A 17,591-nucleotide genomic window follows, 5' to 3' on the forward strand; every position below is an offset into this window, starting at 1 on the left:
AATTTAATTAATTAATTTTTTATATAATTTATTGTCAAATTGGTTTCCATACAACACCCAGTGCTCATCCCAACAGGTGCCCTCCTCAATGCCCATCGCCCACCCTCCCCTCCCCCCCCATCAACCCTCAGTTTATTCTCAGTTTTTAAGAGTCTCTTATGGTTTGGCTCCCTCCCTCTCGAACTTTTTTTCCCCTCCCTTTCCCTCCCCCATGGTCTTCTGTTAAGTTTCTCAGGATCCACATAAGAGTGAAAACATATGGTATCTGTCTTTCTCTATATGACTTATTTCACTTAGCATAATACCCTCCAGTTCCATCCACATTGCTGCAAATGGCATGATTGCACTCTTTCTCATTGCCAAGGAGTATTCCATTGTATGTATAAACCACATCTTCTTTATCCATTTGTCAGTTGATGGGCATTTACGCTCCTTCCATAATTTGGCTATTGTTGAAAGTGCTGAAGAGTCAGTGTCTTAACACAAAGGGAGCTTTTACTTCCCACTCTCGTAAATAAGCGACATGGCTTTCCCTGGGCAGAACTGGAATGTCCTCTTTAAGATGATTCAGGAACATACCAGCTTCTTCCCGCCTGTGGCCTCGCCACGCTCTTGGGCAACAATGTCCTCCACTTCCAACCAATGGAAACAGAAAAAAAGAACAGAGAATGTATGTCCACTTGCAAAAGTCCCTGGTGTGGAGGTGACATGTTATGTCTGCCCAGATTTCTTGGCTATAAGTAGTTATTACAGTCCTGTGAGGTTGCAGACAATAAAGGCCCTGTGGGTAGCCAGCTCCTGGTGACTCCAGCTGCTCCAGGAAAGGAAAAACACTCACTTTTCTGGTGAACGACCAGACATCTCTGTCTCATGAGGGAAGTAATCTAAAGACGAAATACATATGAGTATGTATAACAGAGGAGTGTGTTCTTATAACCCCTCCAACCTATGTACCATCTGGGGTGACTGTCTCCTCAGAATGCAACAGGAAATTGCCAAACTGGGGATTTGAGTCACAACACAGAGACACATTCCCACATTCCCTCCAAAACACAGCATGCGTCTTGGCTACGTTGAAGACAGTTGCCGTGACCCGCTAGAAGAAAGAGAGGTAGCTGTTCGGTCTTGCTTTCTTGTCCTCTTGGGTCTTGACTTTGGGCTTGAAAGGTTCCACATGGCCCATTCTGCTGCCAGGGACGTGATGAGTAATTTGCCTATTTTTCTGCACTGCCAGCCACAAAGACAGATGAACAGAGTGGGGAGGTCAGAGACTCAGTTCCAACCACCCTGTGGTTTTCCTACCAAATGTTTAACAGAAAGGCCACCCACAAGACCTGGTTCCTCTTTCTCTTGATGGGAGGGTGGGAGAGGACTCACACACACTCATGCCCTCCTTGAACATTATCTCAGACCCAAACACCAAATCCAGATCGGCAGCACCGGCCCTGGGGTGTGGAGAGGGATTCTGAGCACTGACACGGGTGTTACGCATAAATGTCTCACGTAGAATATGGTACCTTAAGCAAATCAGCTCTCCAAGGAATGTTGATAAATGGGATTTGGTGAATTTCCTTTTTTTTTTTTCTTCAACCAATACATATTGACTGAGTACCTCTTAAGGGTCTGTGCCTGTGCCAAATATTGGACAACTAAAAACCTGTGGAGCTCATGATCTAATGAGGACACATATTAAACTGTTCAAAAAATTATAGAATTGCAGTGGTGATATGTAACCTGTAGTAACCCCAGTTTTTTGTTTTTGTTTTTTAACAAATCAACCTCAAGATATCAGTAGTTCATGGCAATGGAATGTTTAGTGCTCATTCATGCAACACTTCAGTACAGACATCCCAGGTTGGCACTTGGGGTGACTCACGCTCCCAGGATTCTTTTACCTTTTGGCTCCAACACTTCCCAAGACCTTGGCATACTCTGTTACTAAAGAGACTAAAAATGGCACATCCATTTCCTTAAAAACAAAAACAAAAACAAAAACAAAAACAAAACCAACAACAACAACAAACAACAAAAAAACGTAAGGCAGGACATATCTCTTCTGGGCCACACAGTTGAAGAGAAGCCATGAAATTCTGGTGCTCCGTAAGCCATCCCTGCTCATGTGGGAAGTGCTCTAAGGAAAGCAGTGGCTGTGACATCAGGTAAAAAGGGGACTTGACCTTGCATGCAGACATGATAACACTGAGTGTCTGCAGGAGTGCGTGGGCTGATAAACCACTGGCCTGGGAAAGCGGACTGGAGGGCTGAGAAGAATCTGGGCAGAGGCGACAGCTTCTGTGAGAGAGTCAGGGAACGATGTGGCAGTTCAGGAAAGTTGGGGCAATTCCAGAAGAGCTGGAGATGGGAAAACAAAGAAGGACTGAATGTGCAGGGCTTTCTAACAGGCCATGTAAAGACTTAGGATTTTATCTTTTCAACTATAGGCAAGGTGTTAAACATAAGCCTGGCATAATCAGATTTTTGTCTGAAATATTCATGGAGACAGAATCAGGGCAGGCAGTAAAAATAACAGTGAACATTTTCTGAGCACTTATCGTGCCAGACGCAGTTGTGAGTCCTGAATATGGATAGTTCACTTAATTGTCACCACGACTCAGGGGAGGGATTTCCACTATTAGATCCATTTTAGTTTTTATTTATTTTTGAGAGAGAGAGAGAGAGAGAGAGAGAGAGAGAGAGAATCTGAAGCAGGCTCCAGGCTGTCAGCTGTCAGCACGGGGCTCGAACTCACAGGCCAAGAGATCATGACCTGAGCTGAAGTCAGACACTTAACCGACTGAGCCACCCAGGCGCCCCAGATCCATTTTACAAACGAGAACACTGAGGCTCAGAGGGTTCATTAATTTGATTAGTGTGCTCATGGAGTAAGAGGTGAAGGTGTATTCTGATCGGAGCATTCCTATTTCTCACCTAGAATTGCTACGCTATACTTAACGGTAATGTAATAAACTGTATTTTACGTTTACTAAAGAAGATAAAAACCTGTGTGGATGGGAAGCTCCTGACCTCCAGGAGAGAGATGAATTGCTCGGATTTAAATAAATTGGATTTCAATAAATGGATTTAAGGCTGGGAGGCAGTCCCCAAAGGAAGGCCGGTGGAAAGGTTTGGTGTCCAGGAATGTCAGACTAGGTTGTTTTGAACTAAATTTTCCACTAGGTGGTTTTGAACTAAATTGAACTAAATTGGTAACAAGTAGACCAAAACAAACCAAACCAAATAAAAACGTCTGTTTGTAGACCGTGGAGCATGCACCCATGATTCCGAGAGGCGGAAGGGAAGGAAGCCAAGAGAGGGGAATTTATCATTTGGGGGTAGTTTTACAAGGCCTGTTTGCTGATTCCAAAAGTGAAAGCAGAACACAGGAGGCTGACAAGCTGGAGGAACATTTGGCAGTCTACTTAAACAGCATTTCAAATCACTGGGCATCCAGCAGAAGGGCCCATCGTGGATGAAGGAAGCCACGCACACCCCAGGCTCCAGATTGGGACCCAAGGGTTTAGATAAAGGTTGACTGGACATTAGCAAGAACTCAGAAGGGCAGAAACCTAGTTTCAAAAAAATTTTTTTAATGTTTATTTATTTTTAAGAGAGAGAGAGTGTAAGCAGGGGAGGGGCAGAGAGAGAGGGAGTCACAGAATCCGAAGCAGGCTCCAGGCTCTGAGCCGTCAGCACAGAACCCCATGAGGGGCTCAAACCCACAAACTGTGAGATCATGACCTGAGCCGAAGTTGGACGCTCAACTGACTGAGCCACCCAGGTGCCCACAGAAACCCAGTTTCTTTTTTTTTTTTTAATTTTTTAAAATGTTTATTTATTTTTGAGACAGAGAGAGACAGAGCATGAACGGGGGAGGGTCAGAGAGAGAGAGGGAGACACAGAATCTGAAACAGGCTCCAGGCTCTGAGCTGTCAGCACAGAGCCCAACGCGGGGCTTGAACTCACGAACCGCGAGATCATGACCTGAGCCGAAGTCGGACGCTCAACCGACTGAGCCACCCAGGCGCCCCAGAAACCCAGTTTCAAATGAAGGCGCTTCGCTTGGTCCTGAACCCACCTCGCTGCCAGAGGCAAAAAACAAAATCCTCCCAGTGGGGGCGAGGAGGGGAGGGATATTGCCACACACCCACAAAGAAGCCTAAGCAACGCCACACATAATTTTTGGCACGTATTCAGAAGCAATTATGTATCGCGAGGTCAAGATTAGACCCAACATCTCAGAGGAAAGAAATGTCAGAGGAATAGCCCACGCTGGATTTTTATAATAACTGTGACTATCATGTCAAATGAACAAATGGCAGGAACTAGAGAATATAAATGCAAATAAATGGAAGTTCTAGAATTTTTGAAGAACGTAGCCACTGAAATTGTGAACTCAACCGATGAGGTTAACAGCAAATTGGACTCAATGGAAGAGAGAAATGGTGAACAGCAGCATGGGTCCGTAGACAGGAGCCAGATGGAGGCAAACTAAACCTTCCGGAGATCAAAGACTAAACCTTCAAGGGGCGCCTGGGTGGCTCAGTCGGTTGAGCGTCCGACTTCAGCTCAGGTCATGATCTCCTGGTTCGTGAGTTCGAGCCCCACGTCGGGCTCTGGGCTGACAGCTCGGAGTCTGGAGCCTGTTTCAGATCCTGTGTCTCCCTCTCTCTCTGCCCCTCCCCTGTTCATGCTCTGTCTCTCTCTGTCTCAAAAATAAATAAACGTTAAAAAAAATAAAATAAATAAATAAATAAATAATAAAAAATAAACCTTCGGGAAAGGACACGAGACAAGTATGCCACATGGTGGAAAAGGATTAACATTTGGACAAAGTCAGGAGTGAACAAGAAGTGCCCCCCCACCCCACCCCCAGTCCCTAGAGCCGGGAGGAAGCTGTCAGGTGAGACCCCGGTCTGTCTCCTTGGAGAGGGAAGGTCTAAGACATGAACGCCACTGTCTCCTAACACCAGCCCGGAACAGACTTGTGAGGATAACACCCAGGTATCCACAAGGGGGTGTCCGTCCGAGAGTCAGCTCCCCTGAGAATGTGGGCTTCATCTCCCCTGGGCACCGTGCTTTTGTGAAAACCAGAATCCTTTACTCCTCCACCCAGCAATCCCACTTGTGGGTCTGCATCCAGAGGAAATGCAAACAGGACCACGAAGACATGTCTGCCCCCCACGTTCACCGCAGCGTTAAGTCCCCACGGCCAAAGTACGGAGACAACCTGAGCGTCTGTCCACAGATGGATGGATAAAGAAGGGGTGGGGCGCCTGGGTGGCGCAGTCGGTTAAGCGTCCGACTTCAGCCAGGTCACGATCTCGCGGTCCGTGAGTTCGAGGCCCACGTCAGGCTCTGGGCTGATGGCTCAGAGCCTGGAGCCTGCTTCCGATTCTGTGTCTCCCTCTCTCTCTGCCCTCCCCCGTTCATGCTCTGTCTCTCTCTGTCCCAAAAATAAATAAACATTGGAAAAAAAATTTTTTTTAAATAAAAAAATAAAAGAAGGTGTGGTGTCTATAGACCACGGAATACTATTCAGCCATGAAAAAGAAGGAAATCCTGCCGTTTGTGACAATATGGATGGACGTTGAGGGCATTATGCTAAGTGAGGTAAGTCAAATAGAGACAGACAAGTACTAGATTGATTTCACAGTAAGAAGACACGATAATTATGTTGCGTTGCACACAGAGGTATGTGCTAAAGCCAGGTGGCAATCCTATTGCAATGTAAATGCATCAAGTTAACACATGTACACCTTAAACTTATACAATGTTATAAGTCAAATATGTCTCCATTGAAAAGAAACAGAATCTCTTGCCAGTGTATGAGTCTGATTCCACAGCGTAAAGTATGCTGTTATGTTAAAATACAATTTTCCCCTCAGTCAGATGTACAGGGCTCTGCATATTCTCTCTCTCTCTCTCTCTCTCTCTCTCTCTCTCTGTCTCGTCGTCCTCTCTCTCTCTTTAGTATTCTCATTGTATCTCCTACTACCCCACTGGCCAATTCTGCTCCAGCCACACTGACTTCTTTGCCCTGCCTGGAATGTCTCAAGTGTGCATCCGCCCCAGGACCTTTGCGCTTGTCACTCTCTCTGCCTGGAACGTTCTTCCCCCAGAGACTTCCTCTTACAATCTTGCTCCACTGTTCTCTTCTCATTTACGCCTTCCCGGACCATCCTATCGAAAATCGCTACACCCCCTCCAGATTTCACATGATCTTTTGCCACTTCCCCCCCTCCTCCCCGTCTTTGGCATGTATTAAACTACTAACCTGCTATGTACTTTCCATTTTGGTGTTCTTTCCTGCCTGTCTCCCCCTAAAGTGCATCCTTATCTTAGTTTCTACTGGATTTTATTTTACTAGTGTTTCTCTCTCTCTCTCTCCTGCAGTGACCCCTACTGCATCCCTACATTTAGAACAGTACCTGACATATGTAGATATTCAACAAGCACTTCTGAATGATGATGAAGAATAGATACGTACAGGATAATAGGAAGTATATGGAGGCATCTTGTGCACATTGAACACACTTCCAGAGACCACATTTCTATGTTTGAATCCTGGCTCTGCCGGTTACAAGCTCTGTAACTTTGAGCTAACTAATTAATCTCTTTATGCCTCCGCCCATTCCACAGAGGCTGCGTCATTTCACATTCCCACCAACAGTGCACAACTCCTCCACATCCCCGCCAACACTTGTTATTTTCTGTGTGTGTGTGTGTGTGTGTGTGTGTGTGTGTTTTAGTAGCCATCAGAATGAGTGTGAAGCAGTTTTTGTCTCCTTGGAAAGTCTGTTTTAAAATATCAGAATGTTGGATGAGAGCCCTCCCCTTCCTGAGCTCATCCTGCACGGTCTTTTGATGGACTCCAGGGGGTGGGATGATTTGGAGATGCGTTTTTCTCTCCAGATTGCTCCTGCGGCTGGATCCCCTACCAAGCACAGAGACATAGGCACATGGGGAATTGGGGTCTCCCAAGTTTCCAACAGGTGCGATGGGGTGCCTGGGTGGCTCAGTCCGCTAAGCATCCGACTCTTGGTTTCAATTCAGGTCATGATCTCACAGTCGGTGAGACTGAGCCCCGTGCCAGGCTCTGTGCTGACAGCCCGGAGCCTGCTTGGGATTCTCTCTCTCCCTCTCTCTCTGCCTCTACCCCTCTTGCTCTCTGTCTCTCTCTCAAAATAAATACATAAACTTTTGGGGCGCCTGGGTGGCTCAGTTGGTTGAGCGTCCGACTTCAGCTCAGGTCACGATCTCACAGTTCGTGAGTTCGAGCCCCGCGTCGGGCTCTGGGCTGATGGCTCAGAGCCTGGAGCCTGCTTCGGATTCTGTGTCTCCTTCTCTCTCTGACCCTCCCCTGTTCATGCTCTGTCTCTCCCTGTCTCAAAAATAAATAAAACATTTAAAAAAATTAAAAAAATAGCTATATGTTTCATTAAAACAATTAAAAAAATAAATAAATACATAAACGTTTTAAAAAAATAAACAAAAGAGGTACTAGAATCCCAGAAATGGACCAGGTTCATCATCACAGATCACCCACCTGGGGCCGGAAAGACTTAACATGTATCTCGTGCTCCCTCTTGTGGTCACAGTGAAGAAATTCCCTTTGAAGTCAAAGGGAAACTTTTTTTCCATCTGAGAAATTAATTTTTTTTCATTGAATAAGTATTTGCTGATATTTATTGAGTAAGTATTTTTTCATTGAATAAGTATTTGCTGATACTTCAAGACTCTTGAGATCCAGGGGCGCCTGGGTGGCTCAGTTGGCTGAGCATCTGCCTTTGGCTCAGGTCGTGATCTTGTGGTTCATGAGTTCGAGCCTCGTGTGGGGCTTTGTGCTGACAGCTCAGAGCCTGGAGCCTGCTTCGGATTCTGTGTACCCACCCCCTCCATGTCTTTTCTCCCTCCCCACTTACACTCCGTCTCTCTCAAAAATAACAGGGGGAAATGGAGTTTGTGGGATGGTGACCCCAGAGTTGTGCAGTGCACAAACTACCCAGCTGTACAGGAGGCCCTGATGTCTTCCCTCTACAGCCCCACCAAGTTCTGTGCTGGCTACGTCATTTCTCCGGGTGGTACAGTGTCTTAACTTCTCTCCTCCCCACAGCCTATGAGCTCTTTGAGGACCAGATAGAATCAGAATCCCATCTATGTCCCTGGTACCCAGAAAAGGGACTGAGATACTGGAGGCCACAACAGCACCCTACATAATAAAGAAAATAAGCAAATTGTCTGGGTAATTATGACTGGATTTCTATACAAGGCCAGATATTATGGCAGTGTTCTAGGAATTGGCCATAATTATGCAGAGTCACTGAAGCATGTACAGTCACTGGAATGAGCTAAGAAATCACTGCGTAGTCTCAGGAACCAGCTGGATAATGGCACGAGGGGCTCCCAGAGCCAGCTGGGTGATTACGGTGGAGTCATGGAATCAGCAGTAATGGAAGAGTCCCAAATACAGACGTCAGGAGATGGCTGGGGACATTTTTAATGGTGGGGAGAGAGGGTTACTCCTGGTGTCCAGCAGGTGGCGGCCAAGGACAGCCCCCACAGCAAAGGACCATCCAGCCTGGTCTTAGTTTGGCTGCTGTAACAACAGCACCACAGACCTGGGGGGGGGGGGGGTGGCTAAACCACGACCACTTCTCATGGTTCTAGAGGCAGGGAAGCCTGAGATCAGGGCTCCTGCGCAGTTGGATTCTGGCGAGGCACCTCTTCCTGGTTTCTTCACAAGGCCGAGAGCCCCCCTCCAGACACCGAATTGCTGGAGCCTTGATCTTGGGTTTCCAGCCTCCAGCACCGTGAGGAATGCACGTCTGCTGTTGGGAAGACACCCGGTCGGTCGGTGGGATTTTGCTCCCGCAGCCCAAGGGACCACGACACTGGCCAGCGAATGAAAGTGCCGTGTGCACACTTAGGGTGATGAGCTTTTTGGGGGGTGATAGTGGGGCTCGTGGGATCCAGAATCGATGGCCAAGAAAGAATTCTTGAAGACGTCTTTGGGGAGCAAAAAGGTGATTTTACTAAAGCACGGGGACAGGACCCGTGGGCAGGAAGAGCTGCCCCGGGACCAGGAGGAGAGACTGGGGGAGGTAAAGTCCGGGGGAAGTTTCCAGTGAGACTTTCATATGCTAAAGAAGGCCCACAGGATACTACTGGAAGCCTTAGCTATTGTCAAAAGCTAAGGTTGTTTGCCCTCTTGCAAAGCATTAGCATTAAGACCTAGAGGGTTCCTAGAGAGTTTTACTCCGCAGGCCTCAAGTATTTGTAACGGGCTGCAGGTTATACGGAAGTTTGCTTCTATCTGGCATTTCCTTCTGCCTTTGTTGCCCACATCACACTGTGGAGGGATGATGGAGACCCACGTCCTGAAGGACTGTGATCTCTATCAGTTAGCCATTGGTTTTCCCCTTTCCTCTGTTCTTGGGTGGCCAGGAGTGCCCCGAGGAATATCACAAATCCCACCTGGTTGGGGGAGGTGTGGGTGGCCTGCCAGCTTGCCCGATGCTCCCTCATCAAGGTTAGTTGGCAAAAAGTACCAGTGATTGTGCAGAAAGGGAATACATCGCCAAGACTGTTGAGGGAGCATGAGGCAGCCGGAGGGCACAACGCAAGCTGGCCCTCCCCTCCATCCCCGAGGTGGGACATTTGTGACATTCCTTGGACACTCCCAGCTACCCCGAAACAGGAAAGGACAAAAAACAAATGGTGAAACTGATAACAAGTCTCCACCAGTTTACCAGAAAAAGGCAATCCCATCATAGCCTAAAGTCCAGCTACTCCCTACTGTCTCGATGTTAATGCCTCGCCAGAGAGAAAAACAACCTTAGCTTGAAAGGTGAGGGGAGAGGGCGCCGTCCCCGTGCCTGGCCGTGTGTCCCGAGCTGTATTCAGTTTAGCAAACGGGTGATCTGGTAAGTCAAATGTTCTGAGTTCTCCTGAGGCTGCTCTTGCAAATGGATTCATCACATCCAAGGAGGGGGTCACGGGAACCCCTGATCTGTAGTGGACAGAAGTAGATAGATAACCTGGATTTGGATCGGCCTCTGGGGGGTGGGGAGGGGCCGTCCTGGGGGGCCGAGCCCTCACCTGTGGGATCTGACTCTGCCTCTGGGCGGCTGGTGTCAGAATGGAGGAGGCGTAGGGCTCCAGCCGGTGTGGAAGAATCACTTGGGGGGCGGGGGAAGTCAGAAACACAAGATCAGATGATGGGGGCAGCGAGCACCCGGACCTCCCTGGAGGAAGGCAGAACAGACCTCACTTCTTGCCGCGTAGGGAAAGGGTCCCTGTGCAGACAGCCGAAAATGACAAATGTATCCTACGTCACCAAGCAGACCAATCAAGGTGATTCCTTAAATAACCCCTCTCTTCCCACTCACTTTCTGCCAGGTGCCCAAAGCCTCTTGCTGCTAAAAGACACTCAGGAACCTATAAGGGAGAAAATTGTTACAGATGGAGAGTTTTTCTCCAACATTTAAAAAAAAAATTTTTTTTTTGTATTTATTTTTGAGATAAAAAGAGAGAGAGAGGAGAGAGATAGCAGGGGAGGGGCAGAGAGAGAGGAGGAGACACAGAATCCCAAGCGGGCTCCAGGCTGTCAGCACAGAGCCCAACGCGGGGCTTGAACTCACAAACCGCGAGACCATGGCCTGAGCCGAAGCTGGGCGCTCAACCGACTGAGCCACCCGGGCGCCCCAGCTCCAACATTTTATTATGAGAAATGTTCATTTTTTTTATTTTTAATTTTTTAAATGTTTGTATTTATTTTTATTTTATTTTATTTATTTATTTTTGAGAGAGACAGAGTGTGAGCAGGGGAGGGGCAGAGAGAGAGGGAGACACAGAATGGGAGCCACCCAGGCGCCCCAGGAGAGAAATGTTCAAAACATACGGAAGAGTTGAAAGCATTTTTACGGTGAATACCCATATACATGACACTTACGTTCAACCTCTGACAACTTTCTCCACCTGGTTTATCGCCTAGCTGCCCACCAAACCAGGCTGGGTGTTTGGGGTGGGTTTCAGAGTAAGTTGCCAACATTAGTATGCTTCCCTTTGGGTACTTCACCAAGCACCTTATTACCTAAGGCTCCAGCTTGGCTTGGAGTGCCTTTCTTTCTCTTTCGTGTTAAAATTTGCACGCGAGGGGCACCTGGGTAGCTCAGTCAGTGAAGCATCTGACTTCAGCTCAGGTCATGATCTCGCGGTCCGTGGGTTCGAGCCCCGCATTGAGCTCTGTGCTGACGGCTCAGAGCCTGGAGCCTGCTTCAGATTCTGTGTCTCCCTCTCTCTCACCCTCCCCCGTTCGCTGTCTTTCTCTGTCTCAAAAATAAGTAAACATTAAAAAAAAATAAAGTAAAATAAAATTTGCACGTGAAATGCACAGGTCTTAAATATGCTAGTCGCTGCATTTGGACAATTAGACACCCAAGCCCTATCAAGACACAGAATACAGCTGTTTTCCCAGAAACATGGGGGTTGCCTGCCGAGGACTGGGGGAGAGGTGTGGGGAGTTGGTGTTTAACTGACAGTTTCAGTTTCAGAAGGTGAAAAAGTTCTGGATGGAGGCGGTGGCCGCCCCACTACACGAATGCATTTGATGACACCAGGCTTTGAAATGGTTCAAATGGTAAATGTTAGGGTGTGTTCATTTTACCACAATTTAAAAAGGAGAAATATTTGCTTGATGCAAAGCAAGAAACAGACTGTGAGCTATAGCCAACACACTGATGGTCGCCAGATGGGAGGTGGGTGGGGGGCTGGGTTAAATACGGGGGGTGGGGGTGAAGGAGGGCCCTTGTCCAGTGATGAGCACCAGGTGATGTGTGACATATTGTGCACCTGAAACTCATACTACACTGTATGTTAACTAACTGGAATTTAATTTTTTTTAACGTTTATTTATTTTTGAGACAGAGAGAGACAGAGCATGAACGGGGGAGGGACAGAGAGAGAGGGAGACACAGAATCTGAAGCAGGCTCCAGACTCTGAGCTGTCAGCCCAGAGCCTGATGCGGGGCTCGAACCCACAAATCGTGAGATCGTGACCTGAGCCGAAGTCGGACACTTAACCGACTGAGCCACCCAGGAGCCCCTAACTAACTGGAATTTAAATGAAAACTTTAAGAAAAAGAGCCTTATGGAAATCTCATGCTCCGTTAAAGGAGCCAGACACAAAAGGCCACAGGGTGTGTGATTCCATTTAAACAAAGTGTCCAGGGGGCGCCTGGGTGGCTCAGTCTGTTAAGTGTCCGACTTCGTTCAGGTAATGATCTCGCGGTCCGTGAGTTCTAGCCCCGCATCGGGCTCTGTGCTGACAGCTCGGAGCCTGGAGCCTGCTTCAGATTCTGTGTCTCCCTCTCTCTGACCCTCCCCTGTTCATGCTCTGTCTCTCCCTGTCTCAAAAATAAATAAACGTTTAAAAAATAAATGAATAAAAATTTAAAAAAACACAAAGTGTCCAGAACAGGCAATCCATGCAAACAGGTTACAGTCACCAAGGGCTGGAAGGCACGGGGAAATGGGGAGTGGCAGCTTCCGGGCGTGGGGTCTCCTTTCGGGGTGATACAATGTTGTGGAAGTAGGTGACAGTGAATGTGCTAAGTGTCATTGAATCGTACACTTCAGAGGGTAACTTTATGTTTGTGAATTTCACCTCCTTAAACAAAGTGAGAGTTACTGCTTTCTGAGCATTTACTATGCCACACAAGATGTAACCTCCCCACCCCCGCACACATTGATTTATTCCTGGTGCCTTCTGGGGTGAGAATGCTTATATATCCATTTTAGGCGATGGATATTCCAGAGTCTCAGGGTCACAAAGCTGGAAAACAACAGGTCTGGGATCTGAACCCGGCCGTCTGGAGGGCTGGCTGGCACCAGTGCCCCCCTTTTATTTTTTAAATTTTTTTAACGTTTATTTTTGAGACCGAGAGAGACAGAGCATGAACAGGGGAGGGGCAGAGAGAGGGAGACACAGATGCTGAAACAGTAGTGCCCTCCTTTTAAAACTTACCCCGAGGAGGGCCGCACTGTGGATCCGGGGTGTCCCCTTCCTCCACCAGACCAGCCCCGATTTTATTTTCCTGCTCAGTCTCCTGGGGAAGGCTTCAGGCCAAGCAGCCCCCCACCCCTAGAAAAGGCAGCAAGTACAAAAGTGAAAGCAAAGGAAAGGAAAAGACAGACAGAGAGAGAAAAGTCCTTGAAAGTGCCTTTTCTGCCAGCACAGGTGAGGCACACCTGTCCGGCAGGTATAGCTCGGAAGGGATCACAGCAGTCTGGAGGTTATGCTGACCCGTGCCGAGTTGGTGGTCAATCCCTGGAGGTTATGCTGACCCGTGCCGAGTTGGTGGTCAATCCCTGGAGGTTATGCTGACCCGTGCTGAGTTGGTGGTCACATAGGTCAATCCCTGTGTGCCTGTGATGCCATAAAAAAAATGGTTTAGGGGCACCTGGGTGGCTCAGTAGGTTAAGCATCCGACCTCGGCTCAGGTCCCCTGATCTCGCAGATCGTGAGTTTGAGCTCCGTGTCGGGCTCCGTGCTGATAGCTCAGAGCCTGGAGCCTGCCTCATTCTTTTTTTTTTTTTTTAATTTTTTTTTAACGTTTATTTATTTTTGAGACCTAGAGAGACAGAGCATGAACGGGGGAGGGGCAGAGAGAGAGGGAGACACAGAATCGGAAGAGCCTGCTTCATTCTGTATCTCCCTCTCCCTCTGCCCCTCCTCTGCTCACACTCTGTCTCTCTTTCTCTCAAAAATAAACATTAAAAAAAAGAAGATGGTCTAATTTTAGCACACTACTAGAGCTAAACACACCTACAGTGTCTGGGCGGGCACACCTCGTCCGGTCAAACTCCATTTGCGGACTCACTGTCCTGCCCAGGGTTACTTAGTACTTAGAACCTGCCAGCAGCTTCTGTCACCTGAAAAGAAGCTCTAAGCTCTTCTAGACTTCAGACTCTGCAGGAGGAGCCCCTGCCCGCAGCCCCGCCAGCCTCTGCCTCTGGCACACTGCCTCTTTTGCTCACTCCAGCCACCCCCCTACATGCACACACACACCTACTGTTTTTCTCAGTTTCTTCAGTCCCAAGTTTCTCTCTGCCTCAGGGCCTTTGCACCTGCTGTTACTCCTGCCTGAAACTCTCCCTATACCTTCTTGTCATCTTTCAGGTACCGTCTTGTATCATTTCCTGTAAAATATTTCCTCATCATAGCAAATAAAATGGTGCTCTGGTTATACCCCAGGTAGTGCTATACACTGAGGTCCCTATTACCACCAGAAAATTAAAAAAAAGCAGCAGGGAGGGGTGCCTGGGTGGCTCAGTTGGTTGAGCGTTCAACTCTGGCTTAGGTCATGATCTCATGATTCATGGGTTAGAGCCCCGCATTGGGCTCTGTGCTGTCAGCTGGGCACAGCGCTTCGGATCCTCTGTCCCCCTCTCCCTCTGCCCCTCCCCTGCTTGCACACACACTCTCTCAAAAAGAAATAAAACCTTAAAAAAAAAAAGGCATCAGGGAAAAACACGCCGTGTCATGAGAAGGGCACATCACCTCTCTGGTTTTCTTCCCCCCAAATCCACAATCTCAGTCCAATTATGAAAAAAAAAAATCAGACAAAACCAAACTAGGGAGGTTGTGCAAAATCCCTGCTGCTCAAAGCTGCCAAAGTCATGAAAAATAAGGAGTGAGGACTGTCACGGTCGGGAGGACATTAATGCCATGTGGGACCCTGGGTTGGAGAGAAGACATTAGTGGAAACTGAGACATTCAGATACAGATTGTGGTTTATTTAATGCTCCTGCGCCAATGCTGGGCCCTCGGTTGTGACCATGACCACGTTCCCCGGCGATGTCAGGCGTTAACATCAGGGAACCGGGCGGGAGGGGTGCACGGGAACTCGGTGCTGTCTTTGCAACTTTTCTGTACATCTAAAAAGTGCTTCACGATAAGAAGTAGAAAACACAAACAAAAACCAAACTAGCACAGGTGATTCCACTCCTGGGCACAGACCAAAAGCAGCTGAGGGCGCATCTCCAGCAGGTGGACCCGGTTCACAACAGCCCGGGGTCAAACACGGTGCACCGAGAGGCCAAACGCGGCGCATGCGCACCGCCGAATATCATTCGGCCTCAAGGAAGCAAATTCTGGCGCGTGCTTCAACAGGCAGGAACCTGGAGACATTACGCTGAGCGCGATAAGCCAGTCCCAGAAGACATTAGTATTCGATTCCACAGGTAGGAGGCGCCCAGGAGTCAACTTCATGCAGACAGGAGGTAGGATGGCCCTGGCCTGTGCCAGGGGTTGGGGGAGGGAGCATGGGAATCATTTAATGGGTGCAGGGTTTCAGTTTTGCACCAATTTCTGGAAATTGGTTGCATACCATTGTGAATATACTTAATGCCACCTAATTGCACACTTTAAAACGGGTAAGATGGTAACTTTTAGGTAGTGTGTATTTCATCACAATTAAAACATTTTTAATGTTTATTATTTTTGAGAGAGAGAGAGAGACAGAGTGTGAGCAGGGGAGGAACAGAGAGAGAGGGAGACACAGAATGGAAGCAGGCTCCAGGCTCTGAGCTGTCAGCACAGACCCCGACGCGGGGCTCGAACTCACAAACCGCGAGATCATGACCTGAGCCGAAGTCGAAGTCGGATGCTTAACCGACTGAGCCACCCAGGTGACCCGTGATTTCTTTTTAATGTTTATTTTTGAGAGAGAGGGAGAGACAGAGTGTGAGGGGAGGGGCAGAGAGAGAGGGGGAGAGAAAATCCCAAGCAGGCCCTGAGCTGTCAGCACAGAGCCCGACGTGGGGTTCGAACGCACAAACTGTGAGATCATGACCTGAGCCGAGATCAGACGCTTAACCAACTGAGCCCATTCAGGCACCCCTAAAACATTTTTTAATTAAAAAAATTCAAAACAGTAAAAAACAAAACAAAACAACCACCACCACAAAGCCCCAACCTGTATGCAAAGTTCCAGTGAGCTGGGTGGTGGTTTTTCTGGGAGATTGGGAAACCCTTCTCAGAGGAGAGTATTTAGAAGTGTGTTGAAGGGCACGAGGAAGGTCGGATGTGTTGGTGATGCCTGTCATCACCCAGGCGCCCCCAATTAAGCTGGCTTTAAGAAAGAGGAGATTTTCTGGGGCACCTGGCGGCTCAGTCGGTTAAGCGTCCGACTTCAGCTCAGGTCACGATCTCACGGTTCGTGGGTTCAAGCCCCGCATCGGGCTCTGTGCTGACAGCTCAGAGCCTGGAGCCTGCTTCCATTCTGTGTCTCCCTCTCTCTCTCTGCCCCTCCGTGGGGCCGGGCCCCACCTTTTGAGGCGAGACTCACAGAGGGTGGTGTTCTTTGACGTGTACTTTGCAGACTGGGGTGTGTATTTCTTCTTGTCGGGTATGATGGATAGAATGTGTGTCCCCCCGCCCCCGAAATGTCATATGTGGAAACCATACCCCCCCCGAATGTGATGCCGTTTGAAAGTGAGGCCTTTCAGAAGTCATTAGGATTAGCCAAGGCTGTGGGGGTGGGGCCCCCAGGATGGGATCAGTGCCCCTACAGGAAGAGGAAGGGACACTAGAACGTGCTGGCCCTCCTCCTGGGATCTGCGACTGTAACGAGCCACATTCTCAGATCTGTTGGCCTTGCTGTACCTGAATCATAACAAAACCTATATTTTAAAGCATCTCCGTGCCTCCAGGGGACTGAGCTGGAGCATGGTGTCCCTGAAGCCTGGGTGTTCAGGTGAGCAGCTGGCTGGACTGCCCTTGCTGGCACCACAGGTGCACAGCAGGAGCCTCGTCTGACACTGTGGAAGCCACCAGTGTCAGGGTCACCTGCTGGCATCTTTGGACAGGCAGGGGATCCCAGGGCCAGGCTGGACCCTGCTGCAGGTGCACAGGCTAGAGTTCTGGGCTGAGCCTGGAGCTAACACATATCATCTCTGCAGGCATGCTGGGTCCAGAAGCTGTCTCTGGTCTGGGAGGGACAGGAGGAGGTGATGAGAGCGGGGACCTGGCTGGCAGGCTGCTTCCCACCGAGACAGGGAAACAGGAGCCCAGGACTTACGGTGTGGACTCTCAGCCTGGCCAGGACGTCCCGGCCATGCAAACAGTCTCACAGAATAGCCCCCACCTCCTCACCACATCCAAATCCGGAGGAAGTTCTCTCTTCCTTTGACCCTGCTCAAAATGACCCAGTACATGGGAATCCCCGCGAGACCTTTTTTTTTTTAATTTTTTTTAACGTTTATTTATTTTTGAGACAGAGAGAGACAGAGCACGAGCAGGGGAGGGTCAGAGAGAGAGGGAGACACAGAATCGGAAACAGGCTCCAGGCTCTGAGCTGTCAGCACAGAGCCCGACGCGGGGCTCGAACTCACGGACCGTGAGATCGTGACCTGAGCCGAAGTCGGACGCTTAATCGACCGAACCACCCAGACGTCCCTCCCCACGAGACCTTCTTTCCAGCACCCTCTGTGTTCGCCTGCTCCGGTGGCCATGACCAAGCACCACAGATGCGGGGTTCCCGTGACAAATTTATTTTCTCCTAGTGCTGGAGGCGGGAAATCCAAGATCA

General features: G+C 48.8%; 1 long non-coding RNA gene across 1 annotated transcript; it reads left to right on the forward strand.

The window, feature by feature from the left end:
• Positions 1 to 1,927: 1,927 nt before the first annotated feature.
• Positions 1,928 to 6,323, forward strand: LOC128313247 (uncharacterized). The gene is made up of 3 exons (XR_008293685.1): positions 1,928 to 2,159; positions 5,114 to 5,277; positions 5,521 to 6,323. It is a non-coding gene; the product is annotated as an uncharacterized LOC128313247 (long non-coding RNA).
• Positions 6,324 to 17,591: the final 11,268 nt, after the last annotated feature.

This window comes from Acinonyx jubatus, chromosome E2, assembly GCF_027475565.1.
Source record: "Acinonyx jubatus isolate Ajub_Pintada_27869175 chromosome E2, VMU_Ajub_asm_v1.0, whole genome shotgun sequence".
Classification (NCBI taxonomy): Eukaryota; Metazoa; Chordata; class Mammalia; order Carnivora; family Felidae; genus Acinonyx; species Acinonyx jubatus.